This window comes from Pseudophryne corroboree, chromosome 7, assembly GCF_028390025.1.
Source record: "Pseudophryne corroboree isolate aPseCor3 chromosome 7, aPseCor3.hap2, whole genome shotgun sequence".
Lineage (NCBI taxonomy): Eukaryota > Metazoa > Chordata > Amphibia > Anura > Myobatrachidae > Pseudophryne > Pseudophryne corroboree.
The window spans coordinates 440,579,949-440,603,652 of NC_086450.1; the positions used below are offsets into that span (position 1 = coordinate 440,579,949).

At 46.2% G+C, this 23,704-nt stretch overlaps 1 pseudogene; it reads left to right on the forward strand.

The window, feature by feature from the left end:
- The first annotated feature begins 13,052 nt into the window (after window positions 1-13,052).
- Window positions 13,053-13,172, forward strand: LOC134947094 (5S ribosomal RNA; annotated as a pseudogene).
- The last annotated feature ends 10,532 nt before the right edge of the window (window positions 13,173-23,704 follow it).

The window sequence follows — 23,704 nt, forward strand, 5'->3', positions numbered from 1 at the left end:
AGATGATGGTGTATATGAGAGACGACGCACGGAGTGCATGATGGTAGGGGTGAGAGACAACGCAGGGAGGGGAGGAGATGGTGTGGCAGAGAGACGCAGGCGGGAGATGAGGGTGTGGCCGAGACACAGGGAGATGTTTGTGTCGCTGAGAGAGACGCAGATGGCAGGAGGTGACACGAGTCTGGTTGAACCTCTGTTGCATGATGATGGTATTGGTTATATTCCTACATGATCAGGCATCTTCTAGACAATGTGATCTCCTACATGAATAGTGAATACTGACTGAAGACGCTGTCTGCCCAGGGAGGACATTTCTTCAGAGGTTCCCCGTTCTGAGAAACCACTGTATAGGTAAGGTGCATATGGAATGATAAGAAACGCTCCCAGAGTGATTAGAAACAGATAGCGTGTCATGTAGACACGCCCTTGTTTGCAGCGGCCACGCCCCTTGTGGTATGTAATTTATATTGCATTGAGTGCCAGTAGGCGGTGCTAGACACACCCAGTAGGCGGTGCTAGACACACCCAGTAAACAGTGCTAGACACGACCTGTAGGTGGTGCTAAACACACCCCTCCGACGGTGCACCCCCTAATAAAATGTCCTGCGCACGCCTATGAGCAAGATGTAGCACAAGAGAGACACTGTACTAGTATTAGTGAGCAGCAATAAGCACTGATACTGAGCACTGACCACGTCCTCTCTGTACTCTCTACAATGCACAAGTGAAAATGGAGGCGACGCGCAGCTCTTTATATGGAATCCAAATATCACGAGAATCCGACAGCGGGATGATGACGTTTTGCCTCGTTCGGGTTTTCCGAGTAAGGCGGGACCAACCGAGCCTGCCTCGGACCCGTGTAAAACACGTGGCGTTCGGGGGGGTTCAACCGGCTCATCTCTAAATAAAATATGTCTCTCTGTTGGGGCTTATGCTTTTCCTTATCTCATAACAATAAATATTAATGGCTGCAGGAGGACCTCTCACCTAAGTCTCAGTTCACAATCACCTTCGTAGGTTTTGACATTGAAAGTGGTGGCCAGGACGGTATGTTTGACAAGCTGGCGATCTACGATGGGATAAATCTCAATAATTATTACCAGTATTTTGGTCTTTGGGGGCAGACCCTCCCAGCATCAATAAACTTAATGCAGAATGTCTTCACTAGTGGCGCAATAGTGGGGCGCCCAGGATTTAGGCTGACATATGAAATGGGTAAGATTAATTTGAACTCTTTTTTTTTCTACAATGTTTTTGCCAGTGTATAATTTCCACTCAGGAGGGTTATTCTGTTAGAATCCCTGCCTTATTGAGGAATTACAGAGATGGCATTCAAAGACGTAGAACTGCAAGGGAGGGGGGTTGTATCAAACCTTGGAGAAAGATAAATTGGAAAGGAAAAGTTGCAACCACTCAGATCTTGTCATGTTACAATCGGTGTGTGAAAAATGACAGACGGTTGGTTGGTTCTTTATCTCTTTCTGCTATATCTCTCTTCAGGGTTAGATACATTTCCCACAAGGCATTAAAAATAATTTAGTCGATAAACCCCTTTCCCTGAACTGATAGATCCGAATATCTGGATTCCAAGTGGTTCTAGTAACTACCAGCAGTAAGAGGTCACGGTTTGTCTTTGGGCTTTACAGTGGCCCTCATTCCGAGTTGTTAGCTCGCAAGCCGATTTTAGCAGCATTGCACACGCTAAGCCGCCGCCTACTGGGAGTGAATCTTAGCTTCTTAAAATTGCGAACGAAAGATTCGCAACATTGCGATAAGACATCTCTGTGCAGTTTCTGAGTAGCTTGAGACTTACTCTGCCAGTGCGATCAGTTCAGTGCTTGTCGTTCCTGGTTTGACGTCACAAACACACCCAGCGTTCGCCCAGACACTCCTCCATTTCTCCAGCCACTCCCGCATTTTTCCCAGAAACTGTAGCGTTTTTTCCCACACGCCCATAAAACGGCCTGTTTCCGCCCAGAAACACCCACTTCCTGTCAATCTCACTCCGATCGCCTGAGCGATGAAAAAGCCGTGAGTAAAAATCCAAACTTCTTAGCAAATTTACTTGGCGCAGCCGCAGTGCGGACATTGCGCATGCGCACTAAGCGGAAACTCGCTGCGATGCGATGAAATTTTCCGAGCGAACAACTCGGAATGAGGGCCAATATACAAACAGTCTTGTCTTTATCTTTAACGTTCCATGCAGCAGGGACTTGCGGTGAGGTAAATGGTTGAGGAGGCACTGGCTAGTACCAGGGCCAGATTTACACACAATATATGTACCTAAGTGTTCATGTGGGCATTAAACACAGGTGCAGCATTATATACTGATGGAAATTTGGTGAGGTTTGATCAGAGATGTGCAGACAAAGGGCTGCTGGTAACACTATTAACAGAATTATTCAAGAGGACTGGAAGAAAAGTGAATGTGGCCCCACTGCACAAAAGTAGACGAAAGGAAGAGGCAAGCAACTACCAATCAGTGAACCTTAAGGGGCCTATACACGGTGCAATATTAACTACCAATACGGACTATATAGTCCATATCGGTAGAAAACATAGTGCATATCACACGATGGGGAAACACATTGCAATGCTGATGCGTGGTCCGGCAGGATCAGCATCACAAGAAAAAATAGACTGTGCGGGCAGGCCAATATTGACTATATCAGAGGTTCATGCCTCCAGGCAGTTCAAGGGAAATCGTATAGTCAGTATCGGCCATAGCATAAATCGCACCGTGTGTACCCGGCGTTACACCAGTAGTAGGGAAATTGATGGAAACAATTAAATATTTGTATCTTGAGTGCACTTTATTTGAGCACCACTGTTGCAGATCCTGGGAGGTTTAACTAATGCTATGCTGTAAGATACTCACGTGATGTAATGACAACTGGAATTGTACCATAATAATTTTTAATTTTATATTTATATATTCACTTGTACAGCCCATTGATATATAAAGTAAAATTGCAGTGTGTTTATAAAAATGAAAAAATAAAATGTGTTTTGTTATTGTTCTCATAAGGATTTGTGAAGTTATTTTTATATATAAGTATGTTTTCCCTTCATAAGAGTGACACAACTGCTTACTGAGTGCAGGCAGGGAGCCAACTTACCAGACAGTACAAACAAATAAGCAATAAAATATCCAAAAGATGGTAAGAAAAAAATGTATAAGTACAGCACCAATTGTGCCCACAAGGTGGCGATCCAGGACCCTCTAAAACTGTGAAGGCGTCTTGTAAAGTGAAAACTGCAGTATCAGTGAAAAATCTGGAAATTGCACAAAGTTTGCCTAGATTCAGCCACAACACATAATCAGACTCTATTAATAAGCAATCGGCTCACCAATAAGACAGAGGTATTCGCGGAAACGCGCCAGTGTTTACAAAAGGAAAGAGCTGGGTAGATGGAACGTATTAATCAAATAGCAACATTTTAATTCAAATGTTTTAATTGTAATTCCTCTTTAAATGATTAACTCCCTCTTACCTTGACATAGAAAGTTACGCACAAGACACTCGATTGAAAATGTGTTTAATGATGGCTATAACTCATGTAATCACAAAACGCTACATTATGGGGGTCATTCCGACCCGTTCGCAAGCAGCGGTTTATCGCTGCGGTGAGAACGGGTGCGTAATGCACATGCGCGGTGCCCGCTGTGGGAGTGCGTGACGTTGCCCGGTGACAGAGGTGGCCAGGTTACGTTGCATCTAAAGAAGAAAGCGGACGCAGGATGGCCCTGCTAAGCTAACATACACTCCCTCATAGGCGTGGACTATTGATCGCAGCAGCAGCAAAAAGTTGCTGGCTGCGATCAACTCGGAATGACCACCTATGATCATGTGGAATTACACACAAGCTGTGTGTTCCATCCAAAGATAACGGTTTCCTAAGCAATTAGTCAGTAATAGTAGACATCAATGTGCTGTGCCTCTTCTAGAAAGAGTGTGGTTTTTATGTTCTGTCCTGTGGTCTTGGTGCTAGGAGGCATCTGTGTAAGGGGGATATTCTTGTATAAAAGGGGCTTATTCTCAGAATTGGGGGTAGATAGTGTCAGAACTGGTGGATGAAGGGCTCACTGGGGCAATGCAGTGGTAGGGGCCCATGTTTTGGGGTGTGGCCAGTCTTCAGAAGAGGTGTGGCCAGCTGCAACATAGGTTTCCCTAACAATTAGAGAGTGCATGACCTGGGCCCCTTGATAAACATATATAGTAAATACTGCTAGTGCATGTATGATAGGGATCAGTATGAAATCCCGCTGGACGGGATCCCGGCGGACAAAATACCGACACCAGAATCCCAACCACACAATCCCGACAGGGGTGGCGAGCGAAATGCAGCCCCTTGCGGGCTCGCTGCCCTCGGCACGCTGCGGGTACGGTGCCTCGCTACGCTCGGCACACTAATTTATTCTCCCTCTATGGGTGTCGTGGACACCCACGGAGGGAGAATATGTTGGGATTGTGCGGGTCGGGATTCTGGTGTTGGTATTTCGACCGCTGGGATTCCGTCCGGTGGGATCTTGACCGCATCCCGTATGATATTGTACCAGGTTAATTACAGCAATGTCCTGTAGAAAATACACCATAGTCCTGTGCAGTATAATGTGACATATGTTTGCCCCTGCAAACTTTAAATTTGCGCCCTCCCATACTTTACAAAGGAACTGACACCCAAAATGCAGTGTGGCCTTACAAGGAAGGGGCGTGGCCACACAACAGTACTCCCATTTCAAATTACGCCACACAGTAGTAGTGCGCTTATGCATAATACCCCCAGTAGTAGTGCACTTATGTTTGAATAATGCCCCCAGTAGTAGCACCACTTATGCATAATGCCCCCAGTAGTAGTGCACTTATGTTTGAATAATGCCCCCAGTAGTAGCACCACTTATGCATAATGCCCCCAATAGTAGTGCGCTTATACATGAATAATGGCCCCAGTAGTAGTGTGCTTATGCATGAATAATGCCCCCAGTAGTAGCACCACTTATGCATAATGTCCCCAGTAGTAGTGCACTTATGTTTGAATAATGCCCCCAGTAGTAGCACCACTTATGCATAATGCCCCCAATAGTAGTGCGCTTATACATGAATAATGGCCCCAGTAGTAGTGCGCTTATGCATGAATAATGCCCCCAGTAGTAGCACCACTTATGCATAATGTCCCCAGTAGTAGTGCACTTATGTTTGAATAATGCCCCCAGTAGTAGCACCACTTATGCATAATGCCCCCAATAGTAGTGCACTTATGCATGAATAATGGCCCCAGTAGTAGTGCGCTTATGCATGAATAATGCCCCAGTAGTAGCGCTGCTTATGCATAATGTCCCCAGTAGTAGTGTACTTATGTTTGAATAATGCCCCCAGTAGTAGCACCACTTATGCATAATGTCCCCAGTAGTAGTGCACTTATGTTTGAATAATGCCCCCAGTAGTAGCACCACTTATGTATAATGCCCCCAATAGTAGTGCACTTATGCATGAATAATGGCCCCAGTAGTAGTGCACTTATGCATAATGCCCCCAGTAGTAGTGCACTTATGCATGAATAATGGCCCCAGTAGTAGTGCGCTTATGCATGAATAATGCCCCCAGTAGTAGCGCTGCTTATGCATAATGCCCCAGTAGTAGTGCACTTATGTTTGAATAATGCCCCCAGTAGTAGCACCATTTATGAATAATGCCCCCAGTAGTAGTGCACTTATGCATAATGCCCCCAGAAGTAGTGTGCTTATGCATGAATAATGCCCCCAGTAGTAGTGCGCTTATGCATGAATAATGCCCCCAGTAGTAGTGCACTTATGCATAATGCCCCCAGTAGTAGCGCTGCTTATGCATAATGCCCCCAGTAGTAGCACCACATATGCATAATGCCCCCAGTAGTAGTGCACTTATGCATAATGCCCCCAGTAGTAGTGCACTTATGCATAATGCCCCCAGTAGTTGCACCACATATGCATAATGCCCCCAGTAGTAGTGCACTTATGCATAATGCCCCCAGTAGTAGTGCACTTATGTTTGAATAATGCCCCCAGTAGTAGCATCACTTATGCATAATGCCCCCAGTAGTAGTGCACTTATGCATGAATAATGGCCCCAGTAGTAGCGGTATACAGATGGAGCCATGCTCATATGATGTGGCTCCATCGCACAGCAGTGTTCTCGGCGTGACTAGGTGATCCGTCCACCTAGTCACGCAGGGAGAGCACAGAGATGCTCCTATTCAAGTGAATGGGGAATGTGCGTGTCACGATGCGGCGGTAAGCGCGCCCCAGGCACAGATGGCTCCATCTGTATATGCATAATGTCTGCAGAAGTGCCACTTATACACATAATGGCTAAACAGATTTATTTTCCTCTAACATCTCCTCTACTCATTGTTGCAGCCATGAGAACCCACAGAAAAGGAAGGGCTGGAGAAGAGAAGCCAGGAGGACTCAGGAGGCAGTCACAGGCAGGATGAGGCAGCATGAAATGAATACTGGAGGGGGAGGAGACAGCAAGATAGAGATGGGACACAGGAGAGGAGGGCCCAGTCTGGAAAGGAGCACAGCTTATTGGTGGCTGGTTCCAGGGGAGGGGCCAGCAACTGTGTAGGAAAAATGGTGTTGTGCATAAAACAGGAACGATTCTGAATAAAACCAGACAGCAGCAGTGTGTACAACCTGTACCCACAGCTATATGGCAGGAGCCCAAACACCTGCAGCTTCATCACAGCCAGCAGCAGTAGGGGATGTAAGGGACATACGGCATATGCAGTTATCTGTCTGGCCCCGCCTCTGAAACTCCGCCCACCCTCCCAAAACCCCACCCTCTCTGCTACGCTCACCTCACACTGCAGTTCACTGTGTGTTTATATCTTCAGAGCGGCCAGGACTCAGGAGTATACGCTGACGCTGCATGTCTCCTCACCTCTATGTGCATGTGCACAGTGTCAGCGGCACTAAACTGCTACACTGTGTTGGCCTGGCAGCAGGGGAGACCCGCGCAGCAGCGGGATGCAGAGCGGGGAGAGCGCCTCTGGAGCTTGGCGCCTACCTGCTCTGCATCCCTTTGCTGAGTGGGTAGCACCGGGCCTGATATGCAAAACCAGTTTGGCTTAATCAGAATCTTAACACCTTCTTAGGAACAACCTGGAGTTCTAAAACCCAACAATCCTGTCTTTTCACCTGCGTGTGTCTAGAACTGTTACACATACACTGCAGAATACTCCTGAACAGGATCTCACAGAAATGGCTTGTCCAGAGACCCTTTCAGGTGCCAGGGTCACTAACATATAAATCTATACGAGAATATCACAAGGCAATTTGTCCCCAAATGTCAATGCATTTTGAAACCAAAACAACTTTCTCATAAGTGCTTCGTCCATCCATTTTACATGTGTAATTCTACAACAATGCCTAGTACTGAATATAAAACACATGAACCCTTATACAATTGCATTATATGGCACCTAGCGCCGCTTCATCCATTTAAGAAATAGTGCCGCAGCACAGATGTTGACTGAACAGCCGCCATTAAGCACATGGGTTGGAGGTGGAGGGGGGGGGGGGGAGGTGTTCCATTCATAGACTGACACAGAGAAACCCATATGACAGGGATAATGCTGAAGAGATACAGGGGATGAAGCTGGAAAAACATGGGAGGATGAAACATGGGTAATACATGGGGGAGATGAGGCTGGAGTCACACAGGGGAATGAGGCTGGAAAGACATGGGGAGGACGGGGCTAGAGAGGCACAGTGGGGTGAAGCTGGAGAAACACAGGAGTGATGGTTTTGAAGAGGCACAGGAGGCACAGGGGGATGAAGCTGGAGAGACACAGGGGGATGGCAGGATAAGAAGAATAATGCTGGTAGACAGTAATCTTCATTAAGACGCCAATACAAATGGTACCAAACTATCAAATACCGCCGATGTGTATGCTGGGATGAAGGAACCGCATCCCAGCATCCACAGCAGCGCCGGGCAGCTAATACGGAAGGAGAGGGGACAGCTGCAGCAGCAACACTACCAATGACATAGCGCTGCTGCGGCTCCAGTCCCCCTCCCTCCTCCTCCTTCTCCGCTGCCTCCGGCGCTGCTCTCTCCTCCCCAGCGCAGCGCACACAGCAGAGGCGGCATGTAATGAGTCAATTTGACTCATTACATACTGCTGGCCGTTGCGCCCTCAGGGCAACTGCGCTGTGTGCCTGGCACACCTGGTACACACATAGTTACGGCCCTGATGACGACGCTGGCTATATTCCCAGGTAAACATCCTTACACACCATGTGATTGCCTACACGTGTACTGAATACTGATATAACTGAATATGCAGAATAAATCCTGAACAGTGTCAGCCCAGAGAAGTTCCTAGAGGTTTTCCAGTCGCAGAGAAATCACTGTATAGGTAAGGACTCTCACACACAGGTATACGTGGGGACAGGGACTCTGATGACATAGAACACACTGCCCTGGTTATTATGTCACACTGCTCTGGTTATTATGTCACACTGCTCTGGTTATTATAGGATACTTTAATCTACCTGATGTAAACTGGGAGGAAGAAAGGGAGGGAAAGGAACAAGGGCTGTTTGGATGGGCGCACATTTGTAAGAGAAAATTTCTTGAAATTTTATATCATATTAAAACTTAGCCTTTATTGCTCAAAATATAAAATTATCCCAATCTCGGGATTTAATATAGTGAAATATAGAGGTTAAAATAGATTGATTGACATGCACACAATTAAGTGAAAAAGTTGGAATAATGTGAAAATATAAATATTAAAAAGCGAAGTCCACTATTGAATATCTTATGTTAGTAATTGTTATACTGTAACCAGATGACGTCATTCTGAGTCAAATACTCAATATGGGAAGAAAATTGGCCTCAACTCCGTGAGCAGCGTGACCATCAATCAAGATGTTAAAGTATATGCCTGATATTGACTTGTATTTACTATCTGTGTAGCCTGGAAATTACTATATAAGCCTCAGGGGGATATGTACTAAGCAGTGATAAAAGTGGAGAAGTGAGCCAGTGGAGAAGTTGTCCATGGCAACCAATCAACATTGATATAACATTTCTAATTTGCATACTATGCATTTGTATGGAGCAGCTGATTGGTTGCCATGGGAAATTTCTCCACTGACTCACTTCTCCACTTTTATCACTGCTTAGTACATGCCCCCTTAATTGTTTATGCTCCATACACATGAAGGTGCCGTTCAATATTGCTGAATCTGCGCTAATTGCACAGTATACAGTATAATTCAATCCACTAACTTAGAAGTCACTGAAATGTGACAGGGTCATTTTATATAGGTGTAATTCAGTTTAATGGACGTGTGGGAGATATCCACCATGTATTGTCCACCAATGATTGTTTGTATTGTCTATAGTTAATGCTCACTATTGACATAAATTCATTACATGGCATACAGTCCAGACTGCCTCATTAAATGCTCTTTACTGAGATAGCTGTAATGTGAGCATTAACTATAGACAATACAAACAGGTGTGGGATGATAGAGAGACAGTGCCTAGTTAGTTAGACAGTCAATAGACACCATACTGTATGTTAGACAGACATTAGGTTGACAGGATCAAAAGGTCAACATGAAAATGGTTGACAAAAAAAACGTAGACACCATTTTGTTTTTGCATTTTTGTGGTTTGTGTGGATAGTTTTATCATCTGGGACCCCCTATTATAGAAAGGCACCCCCCTCACGAGGCTCGCTACACTCGCCACAAGGTTTATAACCAACTCTATGCTGACATGGATAGAGAAGGTATGAAATAGTCCAAAAACATGTAAAACATTTTTAAAAAACCCTGTGTCTACATTTTTTTGTGTCAACCATTTTGATGTCGACCTTTTGACCCTGTCGACCTTTTGTACTGCCTATCCTTTTCATGGCGACATTTTTAACTCTGTCGACCTAATGTCTGTCTAACATATGGATGTCTATCTATTGACTGTCTAACTAGACACTGTCTATCTCTGGATACCATGTCACTGCATTTACCCGGAGATTTTATATTTTGAGCAATAAAGGATAAGTTTTAATATGATATTAAATTTCAAGAAATTTACTCATACAATTATGCGCCTATCCAAACAACTCCTTGTTCCTTCCCTCCCTTTCTACTATAATCAATTGGTTGAATTAGGGCTGCACCCACAGAAATTAATACCTAATCAAGGTGCAGTACATTATAATTGGGGTCGTGGAGGTGAATAAAATGTTGTAATAGTGTACAGATACACCTTTGCCTTTTTCTGCGTAAACGGGGAGGTGTCTGCTGCAAGTTCCACTAGAAGTAGGGACATTCTTAGTTCCTTGCAGGGAGCATCCCTCCACCAATTGGTGAGTGATCCCACTCGGAAAGACTACAAATAGTACCTGATGTAAAGGTGGATGAAAACCTGTGATCCAGTCATCACCTAAGCAGTTTGGTTCAGCATAAAGACAGGGACTGGCTCATCCCATACAAAAACAAACTCTCTCTGCCAGTGGAGTAAGTTCGTCACAGTTACCCGGAGAGAAACCATGACCTGTTACACTAACAGCAGACACTTTACTGATGGCGTTATTTGCTCCTGTATAGGCAGCATGAGAATTCTTACTTTATGAAGTTACGTGTAATTGTCAGAGAAGTATTGTTCATATAGTTAGAATTCTCATATTTCCTATACAGGAGCAAACAGCTTCATCAGTAAGTTGTCTGCTTCCAGTGTAATAGGTTGTGGGTTCTAATCCTGGGTGTAATACTTGTAAAATGTGTATATTCAGTATAATAAAGAGGGTGTGATCTGTAAGGTGCAGGGACCAGTGAGGATGTCGGCCACTGAAAAGACAGCGGCAGCTATCAATTAACTTAATTCAATGGTGTCACAGAATGGGAAGAGGGGTGCCCCCCTTCAGAGCAGGAGCCCAGCGGCAGATGACTCCGTTGCCTCCCAGAGTTCTGCCTCTGCTCTCTGCACATGTCACATCTGCCCCACCTGCAGTGCCGCATGGTTTTGCCCATTAGTGTGCATTTTGGTTTGCTAACAAACCTAAATACGGCCGTATATTGGAAATGACTGAGAAGGAGTGGATTGTAGGTCACTGTCACTATTTCAGGTGACTTAAAGGCAGGTAAGCAGTGTAACAAAGCAATGAGGAAGGCAGGTCAAATGCTTGGTTGCATAGGGAGAGGAATCAGCAGCAGAAAGAAAGAAATATTAATGCCACTGTATAGGTCATTGGTGCGGCCTCATCTAGAACACTGTGTTCAATTCTGGAGGCCATATATTACGACGGATGTTTTCTACATTAGAGACTGTACATAGAAGGGCAACTAAAATGGTGCATGGCCTACATCACAAAACATACCCGGAAATACTAAAATACCATAACATGTATAGTTTCGAGAAGAGAAAGGAAAGGGGGGATAGGATAGAAACTTTCAAATATACAGAGAGGGATACAGAAGGGAGACATTTTTTAAAGGAAGAGAAGAAATAGAACATGAGGACAGGTGGGAGGTAGGTTCAGGGGAACTTGAGGGAAAATAACTTCACAGAAAGGGTAGTGGACAAGTGGAATAGCCTTGCAGCAGAGGTGGTAGAGGCTAAGACACTAGAGCAATTTAAACAGGCAGGGGATAAATAATTTATTTATTACCAGTTATTTATATAGCGCACACATATTCCGCAGCGCTTTACAGAGAATATTTGGCCATTCACATCAGTCCCTGCCCCAGTGGAGCAGACAATCTATGGGGTACATTTACAAAGCAGTGATAAGTGCAGAGAAGTGAGCCAGTGGAGAAGTTACCCATGGCAACCAATCAGCACTGAAGTAACATCTATAATTTGCATACAATAAAATGATACAGAGCTGCCGATTGGTTGATGGGGAAATCTCTCCACTGGCTCACTTCTCCGCTCTTATCACTGCTTAGTAAATGTTCCCCTATATTTCCTATCACATGTACACACAGACACATTCACACTAGGGTCAATTTTTGATGGAAGCCAATTAACCTACCAGTATATTTTTGGATTGTGGGAGGAAACCAGAGTACCCAGAGGAAACCCACGCAAGTATGGGGAGAATATACAAACTCCACACAGTTAGGGCCATGGTGGGTAATTGAACCCATGACCTCAGTGCTATGAGATAGTAATGCTAACCATTACACCATCGGTACTGCCCAACATAATGATAAACATAAGGATAAACATTGATATAATTTCAAAGAAAAAAGTATCAAATAGGGTATAAGGTAACAATATGGTTAGAAAAGGGGCAGACTAGATGGGTCAATTAAACCTTTGTTTCTAAGTTACCAGCAATGCTAAAGCTACCCACATAGTGTGTGTGCAGGCCATAGTGCTGTCTTGCAATGCTTTTGAGTTCATAGCACTCTTGGACACACTTAAACTCTCCTCAGGGATTTGTGAGATTGCTGTTTCTGAACGCAAAGTTTGTTCTAATGCCTTTGTAGCCATGTATTGTGAAATATTAAACAATAATATATATATTTTCCTAATAAAAATAGAGTAAAATATTTATTTAACTTCATAATGTATAGAGCTCATTTAATAGATACATTGGTTATGGTAAAGCATAATAAAAATAATATTTAATTGTGTGATGTTTGTAAACAAATTAAATATATACACATGGTAAAGTAATAGCCTGCAGGGGGGATGGACTGGGTCCCTCATGTCACACTGACCCGCGAGCTGCTGTAGTGATGTTCTGCATGGCAGCAAAAGCAAGTCCTCGCACCGTTCACGAGCCGCCAGAGTAATATCCTGCAGGGCGGCAAAGCAGGTTTTCCCATGCTGACCACAAGCCACAGGCAGGGGAAGATATTGATTTGATGCGGCAGTGAGAGGGGGGCCCAATGAGAGGCTGCTGATCAGTGCGAGCATGTCTGTTTAGACATATAAAAGGGGCTTTTCTGAACTGATCAGGAGCCTGATGATTCCTCGGAGAGAGCACAGTTCCTGGGTGCCTTCCACATTACAAGAGCTGACCAATGAGAGGAGTGCAATAATTGCGGTCACACTTCACTGGAGATGCCCAATCTCTTCTGAACTTGGAAGCTAAGCAGTGAAAGGCCGGGTCAGTACGAGGAAGGGAGACCTCCTTTGAACACCCTGGTACTGCAATAAATTGGCTATTGGACACAGTGGCACTCAACTTTATGTCATCCAATATTGGGATTCGCATGACCAATGATTTTATTCTCTGCATCTATAAAAATCCGTAATGGGTATTAGCAGAACGAATGATGGTCATACATCTCATAAGAAATATTATGCAAAATTATGGTGACAAAAGCATCACAGAATTCTACTCCTGGCAATTTGTAAATCGTGAGTTTGGAGATCACGAATAATTTAATTTACCAATATTTTTGCAAAGCTACTTTTTTCACATACAGTCACTCCTAGAATCTGACTTTCGCTAATTAAATTGTTTCTATTAATACTTCACAAATTATACCTTAACCTCTGAATTAGAGTGCTCCCACAAAAGAGTCTTTTTTCCAAACTTCTCTTCCTGGTCCTTTTGTACTTGATACTCTTTGACTCTAGGGAGCATCACCGAAAGCAACATTATATGATATTGGGATAAATCCTTACAACATCTATGGTTGCCATATATCGAAGGAATTCTATTTAAATTCAGTTTCTCAGAGGCTACTAATTGCTCGAAAAAATCCTTTTGGACTGGTGCGGTTCCCTCCTAAACCCCATTTCCTAACATTACAAGAGCTGTAACACAGAGCAGAGGAAGGCCCCAGGGCTGTAGCTGGCGCCGAGCAGCAGTTGTGCAGTGGCGCATAGGGAAGCGTTGTTGAAGTCACTCCCGCTACTGCCTCACCCCCGCTGTAAACATTTGGGTGAGAAGGGAGAGGATTGTAACCGCTGTCACCTTTATGCGTGCCAGATGGAAGAAGCTGTACATGTTTCCCTTGCCACCTCTCACAACTGTAAAGATTGAGAGAGTGGCAGGGAGGCTGATGGCGCTGCCCATAATGCACAGGTACATCATAAAGGTATCTCCCCCTCCTGCAGCCGTATGCTGTAAACATTAGCAGGGGATTAGGGAATACCTTAGATGTTAATGCCAGTGCAGTGGTGGAAAGCAGGACTGCTGGAAGTTGTGGCTTAAGAAAACAGTGTTTTGAGCACCCTTCCCACTGCAATAAGAGCCAAGTTTGTTCAGCGCAGAGTGACATAGTGCTGCCATACAATCGAGAGGAAAGTTGAGGGAGAGGCAGAGACAACTATACCAGTCCAGTGTAATGTGAGGCTGATCCAAAGAAAGAGAGAGAGAGAGAGAGAGAGCAAAGAGCACAGCCAGCATAGCCATGGATTGGTGAGAACTGAAAATTGCATTCACCTAGTACACAGTCATAAACAATACGTCATTAATACTCAGTAAGCCTACATAGGACATAATAGCTGCTAATACATCCAGACAATCAGTCATCGTTTACAGTGCGCATGCAGGAAAAGTCATATTAAGTACTGCCAGAGAAACTTAACAAGACTTTGGTAACATTAATTGAAACAATTTCAGTCTGGCTAATACCCCTTTTCCACTAGCTTTTTAAACACGGGTAAATGTGCGCGCATTTACCCGTATTTTTCCCTAGTGGAAAAGGGTCCCCCTGCAAATTCCCGGATCAAGTGATCAACCCTGTAAGCTTTCTAGTGGGAACGGGAGCCGTGTCGAGGCGACACGGCTCCCGTTCACAGTGTATAGGGAGGGCGGCGCTGGGAGACCATGTGATCTCCCAGTGCCACCCCTGCCGCATCAGTAGCAGCGTCACCAACCCGGCAATATGCCGGGTTGGTGAGCGCTATGTGAAAGGGGGCTGTAGCACGGGTCGCCGTGGCTGCGACCCGTGCTACTCAGTGTAAAAAGGGTATAAACGAAGTAAGTAATATTCTGGGGACCCTGCAAGACAGTCTAGTTGTTTGGATACAACAGGAAAGGACACAAAATTATAACAATTACAGTCAGTCCAAAAGTGCTTTATCCCGTGGAAATCTCCCAGACTCCAGATAGCACACTTGATTATATAAACTGACCTCAAAACAAGTGTACAGGACACACAGATTCACGTGTTATTATACTACATTCTGAGTGTAAATGATTGGACAATAACTTCTCACCTGCAGCGCCTTCATGAACTTCCATAAGAACTAACATTAAATGCTTATAAATATTTAAGTTATACATGTGTGTGTACATATATATATATATATATACATACAAACAGAAAGTACAGCACTCACCATAGCAAGCTCACTTATCCTCACAACATCAATAAATAAATGATGGGGGTATAGTTAGTGAATTGGCCAATGCACGGAAGCCTGCATACCGCTCGCCAAGGTACCCCACCTTCATGCAGGTCCTACACTATCACAGAGTCTCAAAAACTAACCCTATGAGTGGTGAGTGCAGATATTGCACCCCGCTTCTGGGGTGGCGAGTGCTGTGGTTTTCTAGATTTGTTTGTATATTACGTGGTTAATCTTTGGTTAACCCTTATTAACCGTGGTCACAGGCCTTTTCATGCACCCCTGTGTAATCTCAATTGTTCTAAACCTGTGTCAGCTGCTCCTTAGTAATTTATCAGCCAGTGTCAGGTGACTAGTGTAACTTTAAAAGCCATAAGATGCATGGCAGATACACGTTAAACCTAGTGGGCATGTGTGCAGTTATATTATGTGTGATGCAGTTGCCAGGTTTTAATTTTTGAGACTTTGTGATAGTGTAGGACCTGCATGAAGGTGGGGTACCTTGGCGAGCGGTATGCAGGCTTCCGTGCATTGGCCAATTCACTAACTAAACCCCCATCATTCATTTATTGATGTTGTGAGAATAAGTGAGCTTGCTATGGTGAGTGCTGAACTTTCTGTTTGTATATATTTGGGTTGGTGGCGATGGGCTGCATGCACCCCACCCTATGAGTGGTGAGTGCGGATATTGCACTCCGCTTCTGGGGTGGCGAGTGCTGTGGTTTTCTAGATTTGTTTTTATATATATATATATATATATATATATATGAACAAAGGAATAATATTGCGCCACATGCAAAAGTGACAACAGTCTCATAGGATTTTAACAATGTGGAAGTTATCAAACGAATGTATATCGACACTCCCCAAAATATAGGGCGTCTGCTGGCCACCAAGGATACAGGGATGGAAAATCCCTGAAACAGATGGGTCTACCGAAGAAAGGATGGGGGGTACAAGCGACCAATGGTGTCTCTAATAAAATGGTATACCAAGTGTAAAATTATAAAATAACAATTTATTACAATATTCTAAAATATCACATTGATATACAATTCTCCTTAAAAAAAATGGGATAAAAAGTAGAGATGAGCGCCTGAAATTTTTCGGGTTTTGTGTTTTGGTTTTGGGTTCGGTTCCGCGGCCGTGTTTTGGGTTCGACCGCGTTTTGGCAAAACCTCACCGAATTTTTTTTGTCGGATTCGGGTGTGTTTTGGATTCGGGTGGTTTTTTCAAAAAACCCTAAAAAACATCTTAAAACATTGAATTTGGGGGTCATTTTGATCCCATAGTATTATTAACCTCAATAACCATAATTAACACTCATTTTCAGTCTATTCTGAACACCTTACACCTCACAATATTATTTTTAGTCCTAAAATTTGCACCGAGGTCGCTGGATGACTAAGCTCAGCGACCCTAGTGGCCGACACAAACACCGGGCCCATCTAGGAGTGGCACTGCAGTGTCACGCAGGATGTCCCTTCCAAAAAACCCTCCCCAAACAGCACATGACGCAAAGAAAAAAAGAGGCGCAATGAGGTAGCTGTGTGAGTAAGATTAGCGACCCTAGTGGCCGACACAAACACCGGGCCCATCTAGGAGTGGCACTGCAGTGTCACGCAGGATGTCCCTTCCAAAAAACCCTCCCCAAACAGCACATGACGCAAAGAAAAAAAGAGGCGCAATGAGGTAGCTGACTGTGTGAGAAAGATAAGCGACCCTAGTGGCCGACACAAACACCGGGCCCATCTAGGAGTGGCACTGCAGTGTCACGCAGGATGTCCCTTCCAAAAAACCCTCCCCAAACAGCACATGACGCAAAGAAAAAAAGAGGCGCAATGAGGTAGCTGTGTGAGTAAGATTAGCGACCCTAGTGGCCGACACAAACACCTGGCCCATCTAGGAGTGGCACTGCAGTGTCACGCAGGATGTCCCTTCCAAAAAACCCTCCCCAAACAGCACATGACGCAAAGAAAAAAAGAGGCGCAATGAGGTAGCTGACTGTGTGAGAAAGATAAGCGACCCTAGTGGCCGACACAAACACCGGGCCCATCTAGGAGTGGCACTGCAGTGTCACGCAGGATGTCCCTTCCAAAAAACCCTCCCCAAACAGCACATGACGCAAAGAAAAAAAGAGGCGCAATGAGGTAGCTGACTGTGTGAGAAAGATAAGCGACCCTAGTGGCCGACACAAACACCGGGCCCATCTAGGAGTGGCACTGCAGTGTCACGCAGGATGTCCCTTCCAAAAAACCCTCCCCAAACAGCACATGACGCAAAGAAAAAAAGAGGCGCAATGAGGTAGCTGTGTGAGTAAGATTAGCGACCCTAGTGGCCGACACAAACACCTGGCCCATCTAGGAGTGGCACTGCAGTGTCACGCAGGATGTCCCTTCCAAAAAACCCTCCCCAAACAGCACATGACGCAAAGAAAAATAAAAGAAAAAAGAGGTGCAAGATGGAATTGTCCTTGGGCCCTTCCCACCCACCCTTATGTTGTATAAACAAAACAGGACATGCACACTTTAACCAACCCATCATTTCAGTGACAGGGTCTGCCACACGACTGTGACTGAAATGACGGGTTGGTTTGGACCCCCACCAAAAAAGAAGCAATTAATCTCTCCTTGCACAAACTGGCTCTACAGAGGCAAGATGTCCACCTCATCATCATCCTCCGATATATCACCGTGTACATCCCCCTCCTCACAGATTATCAATTCGTCCCCACTGGAATCCACCATGTCAGCTCCCTGTGTACTTTGTGGAGGCAATTGCTGCTGGTCAATGTCTCCGCGGAGGAATTGATTATAATTCATTTTAATGAACATCATCTTCTCCACATTTTCTGGATGTAACCTCGTACGCCGATTGCTGACAAGGTGAGCGGCGGCACTAAACACTCTTTCGGAGTACACACTTGTGGGAGGGCAACTTAGGTAGAATAAAGCCAGTTTGTGCAAGGGCCTCCAAATTGCCTCTTTTTCCTGCCAGTATAAGTACGGACTGTGTGACGTGCCTACTTGGATGCGGTCACTCATATAATCCTCCACCATTCTATCAATGGTGAGAGAATCATATGCAGTGACAGTAGACGACATGTCCGTAATGGTTGTCAGGTCCTTCAGTCCGGACCAGATGTCAGCATCAGCAGTCGCTCCAGACTGCCCTGCATCACCGCCAGCGGGTGGGCTCGGAATTCGGATTTGGGATTTCGAAGAATGCACAGTTCTTTGCTGTGCTGCTTTTGCCAGCTTGAGTCTTTTCATTTTTCTAGCGAGAGGCTGAGTGCTTCCATCCTCATGTGAAGCTGAACCACTAGCCATGAACATAGGCCAGGGCCTCAGCCGTTCCTTGCCACTCCGTGTGGTAAATGGCATATTGGCAAGTTTACGCTTCTCCTCCGACAATTTTATTTTAGGTTTTGGAGTCCTTTTTTTTCTGATATTTGGTGTTTTGGATTTGACATGCTCTGTACTATGACATTGGGCATCGGCCTTGGCAGACGACGTTGCTGGCATTTCATCGTCTCGGCCATGACTAGTGGCAGCAGCTTCAGCACGAGGTGGAAGTGGATCTTGATCTTTCCCTAATTTTGGAACCTCAACTTTTTTGTTCTCCATATTTTATAGGCAGAACTAAAAGGCACCTCAGGTAAACAATGGAGATGGATGGATTGGATACTAGTATACAATTATGGACGGACTGCCACGGTTAGGTGGTATAAAAAAACCACGGTTAGGTGGTATATAATACAATTATGGATGGACGGACTGCCTGCCGAGTTCCGACACAGAGGTAGCCACAGACGTGAACTACCGCACTGTACACTGGTTGATAAAGAGATAGTAGTATACTCGTAACAACTAGTATGACACTATGACGACGGTATAAAGAATGAAAAAAAAACCACGGTTAGGTGGTATATATTATAATAATAATACAATTATGGATGGACGGACTGCCTGCCGACTGCCGACACAGAGGTAGCCACAGCCGTGAACTACCGCACTGTACACTGGTTGATAAAGAGATAGTAGTATACTCGTAACAACTAGTATGACACTATGACGACGGTATAAAGAATGAAAAAAAAACCACGGTTAGGTGGTATATATTATAATAATAATACAATTATGGATGGACGGACTGCCTGCCGACTGCCGACACAGAGGTAGCCACAGCCGTGAACTACCGCACTGTACACTGGTTGATAAAGAGATAGTAGTATACTCGTAACAACTAGTATGACACTATGACGACGGTATAAAGAATGAAAAAAAAACCACGGTTAGGTGGTATATATTATAATAATAATACAATTATGGATGGACGGACTGCCTGCCGACTGCCGACACAGAGGTAGCCACAGCCGTGAACTACCGCACTGTACACTGGTTGATAAAGAGATAGTAGTATACTCGTAACAACTAGTATGACACTATGACGACGGTATAAAGAAAGAAAAAAAAATACCACAGTTAGGTGGTATATATTATAATAATAATACAATTATGGATGGACGGACTGCCTGCCGACTGCCGACACAGAGGTAGCCACAGCCGTGAACTACCGCACTGTACACTGGTTGATAAAGAGATAGTAGTATACTCGTAACAACTAGTATGACACTATGACGGTATAAAGAATGAAAAAAAAACCACGGTTAGGTGGTATATATTATAATAATAATACAATTATGGATGGACGGACTGCCTGCCGACTGCCGACACAGAGGTAGCCACAGCCGTGAACTACCGCACTGTACACTGGTTGATAAAGAGATAGTAGTATACTCGTAACAACTAGTATGACACTATGACGACGGTATAAAGAAAGAAAAAAAAATACCACGGTTAGGTGGTATATATTGTAATACAATTATGGATGGACGGACTGCCTGCCGAGTTCCGACTGCCGACACAGAGGTAGCCACAGCCGTGAACTACCGCACTGTACTGTGTCTGCTGCTAATATAGACTGGTTGATAAAGAGATAGTATACAATACATACAACAATATACTACTATACTGGTGGTCAGGCACTGGTCACCACTAGTCACACTGGCAGTGGCACTCCTGCAGCAAAAGTGTGCACTGTTTAATTTTAAATTAATATAATATTATGTACTCCTGGGGGCTCCTGCTATAACAACCTGCAGTGCTCCCCAGTCTCCCCCACAATTATTATAAGCTTTGCCTTTTATACATTGATGTGCAGCACACTGGGCTGAGCTGAGTGCACACAGACTGAGTCACACTGTGTGACTGGCTGCTGCTGTGTATCGTTTTTTTTCAGGCAGAGAACGGATATAGCAGAGAACAGATATATTATATTAAAATAAATAAAAGTTAACTAACAACAACTGCACTGGTCACTGTGGTAAACTCTGTCTGACTCTGCACAATCTCTCTCTCTCTTCTAATCTAATTTCTAATGGAGAGGACGCCAGCCACGTCCTCTCCCTATCAATCTCAATGCACGTGTGAAAATGGCGGCGACGCGCGGCTCCTTATATAGAATCCGAGTCTCGCGAGAATCCGACAGCGTCATGATGACGTTCGGGCGCGCTCGGGTTAACCGAGCAAGGCGGGAGGATCCGAGTCTGCTCGGACCCGTGAAAAAAACATGAAGTTCGTGCGGGTTCGGTTTCAGAGAAACCGAACCCGCTCATCTCTAATAAAAAGCACGTACACAAAATATAATAATAAATAAATATATATAAGTAAAGTGCAGGATATTTTTAAAAAAGGTAAGTATCTTATCTGGATTAGAGGTAAGTACAGGTTGCCCAAAATTAGTGTACAGGATACACAGATTCATGTGTTATTATACTACATTCTAAGTGTAAATAAGTGGACATTAACGTCACATCTGCAGCGCCTTCATGAACTCCCACAAGAACTTACATTAAATGCTTATAAACGTTTAAGATATGCATTAATGTGTACACATATATATCTCCTATATAATAGCCCTATTCTGTGACTTTGTGACTCGTTTGCTAACGCTGGGCGGAGTCACAACACTGGGCGGAGTTAGTCAAATGAGTCACAGATCTGGCCAAATCTATAGGAGACTAGGATCAGAAGCAGATAGTATGGGCATGGCACAGTCAGGGGTGCACACCTCCCAGCTTTCTTCAGGAGCATTCTTCAGGCAGAAGGAGGGACACACACTCGACGAAAAGGGGGCGTGGCTTCACGGGAGGGCCCCCGTTTTCATCAGTGAGGGGGCATGCCCAGCGCTCTGTGAGCTTTTGGCATGCCCCCAGGGGCTGATTATGAGTCCGAGGGGCCCAGGGCACTTCAGACATGGGAGCCCTATCTCGTTGCTGTGCCTGCTGTGGGTTGGGGGCGTGGCCTAATCGCGACCCGCGATGCCACGCCCCTTTATGCAAATTCCACGATTTTATTATTATTTTTTTATGGGATTTTGGCCCCTCAGCTAGGGCTAAATCCAGAGGAGGTGGTCGCTCCCCCCTACACACCCGCACAGGCAGAAGAAAGCAGGGAGGCTGCTGCCTCCCTGCAACACCACAGACCTGCCAATACGCAGCAGCGTGTGCTGACTGTAGCACAATGCTGCCGTTGTTGCTGGCAGGACGGGGGAGCTTCTGAGCTGGGACAGAGCTACTCCAGCCAGGGGGCCCCTTAAAACTGTGGGGCCAACGGTACGTACCCCCTCCCCCCCCTCTTAATCTGGCTCTGCTGCTGAAACCCCCCATTAATCCGTACCCACTGATGCCCCCTCTCCCTCTGTCTCCACTATTCACCGCTGCTCTGCTAAGCAGAACAGCGAGTACAGGAGCTTTCCAACTGCCCCCCCCCATCCCCCCCACCACCGCGGGACACTGCGACCTGCGGGTGGTACAGCGAGACAGACCCCCAAAAATGGGACTGTCCCACAAAAATTGGGACATTTGGGAGGTATGGGGGTGTGTGAGGGGGTATGCCGTACAGACAGACGGGCACCGGCTCACTGTGTGCTTGACCCCCCACATCAGCATACTCATTAGGGTCTCTCTGGCGCGGAGGAGCTTCACTTAGCTGCAGTTTTGTGGGGCACCTGCTGCTGTGCAGGTTCCGTACTGCCTCTGGTATCTCCAGCCCCAGCAACCCCACCGCTAGCTGCAGCGCTGCCACCCGCAGTGAGGTGCGCCCAGCTCCTTCACACACTTTAGCCGGCGGGTAGCACTGCAGAAGTCCGAGCTGCTTGCAGGCTCCGACCCCCTCCTCCCTCCAGCCGCAGCGTCTCCTGGCAGCTTACCAGTCACTCCCAGTCTCCCCTTACCACAGTGCCCAGCAGCCGCAAGGTCCGCGCCACTTGCATGCTATGACCCCCTCCTCCCTCCAGCCGCAGCATCTCCTGGGGGCTAACCAGTCACTCCCAGTCTCCTCTTACCACAGTGCCTGGCAGCCGCGCGAGGTCCGCGGTGTGTGACTGAGGAGGGGGGGGGGATGCGGACGGGCAGAGGAAGCAGGACTCCATCCTAAGAGAGTCAGCCATGCCAAGCCTCCACCAGCAGCAGATCCCAACAGGTTGGAGTGGAACAGCAGCGGTGACTCCGGTAAGACACATCTGTCTGTCACCACTGTTTTGTCCCTAATACCAATCTCTCCCGTGCCCTGTGTTCTGTCATGTCCCTGTCACCCCTGGCCTTGCCCTGCCACCCTTATCCTGGCCCTTTCACCCTTATACTGGCCCTGTCACCCCTGTCCTGGCCCTGCCGCCCCTACCCTGGCCCTGTCACCCCTATCCTGTCCCTGTCATTTCTGTCCTGGCCCCGTCGCCCCTGTCCTGGCCCCGTCACCCCTGTCCTGGCCCCATCACCCCTGTCCTGGCCCTGCTACTACATACCCTCCGACTACCTTTTTGGCAGGTACAGTACCCGCAGCGCCTCCAGACCTCTCCCCAATGCACCACACCTCCGCACCTTCCCCTCCACCACATGCGGCACTCTACCCCTCCCCCACACGCTGTGCCTCCAGACCCCCTACACCCCCCGCGGCTCCAACTCCTCCGCCCCTTCACCACCCACAGCACCTCCAGGCCTCCTCCACCATCCACCCCCTTATATGTCTCCCCCCACACCTGCCCCCCTCCACCCGCAGCATCTGCAGACACCCTCCTCCATCCGCGGTCCCCCCCTCCCCCACCAATGGCACCCCCGCACCTGCCTCTCCACCACCTGCAGCACCTTCCCCATCCAGGGCCCCACCCCCACTTCCGCCGCCCCTACACCCGCAGCATCTACAGACACCATCCGCAGTCCCCCCCGCACCCGCTACATTCTGTACATTGTGCCCTGCAGGTGCTGTTCACGGCGTCGCAAGGGGCTGCGCCTCCTTCACCATCGCACGCACTTTCATTATGCAATA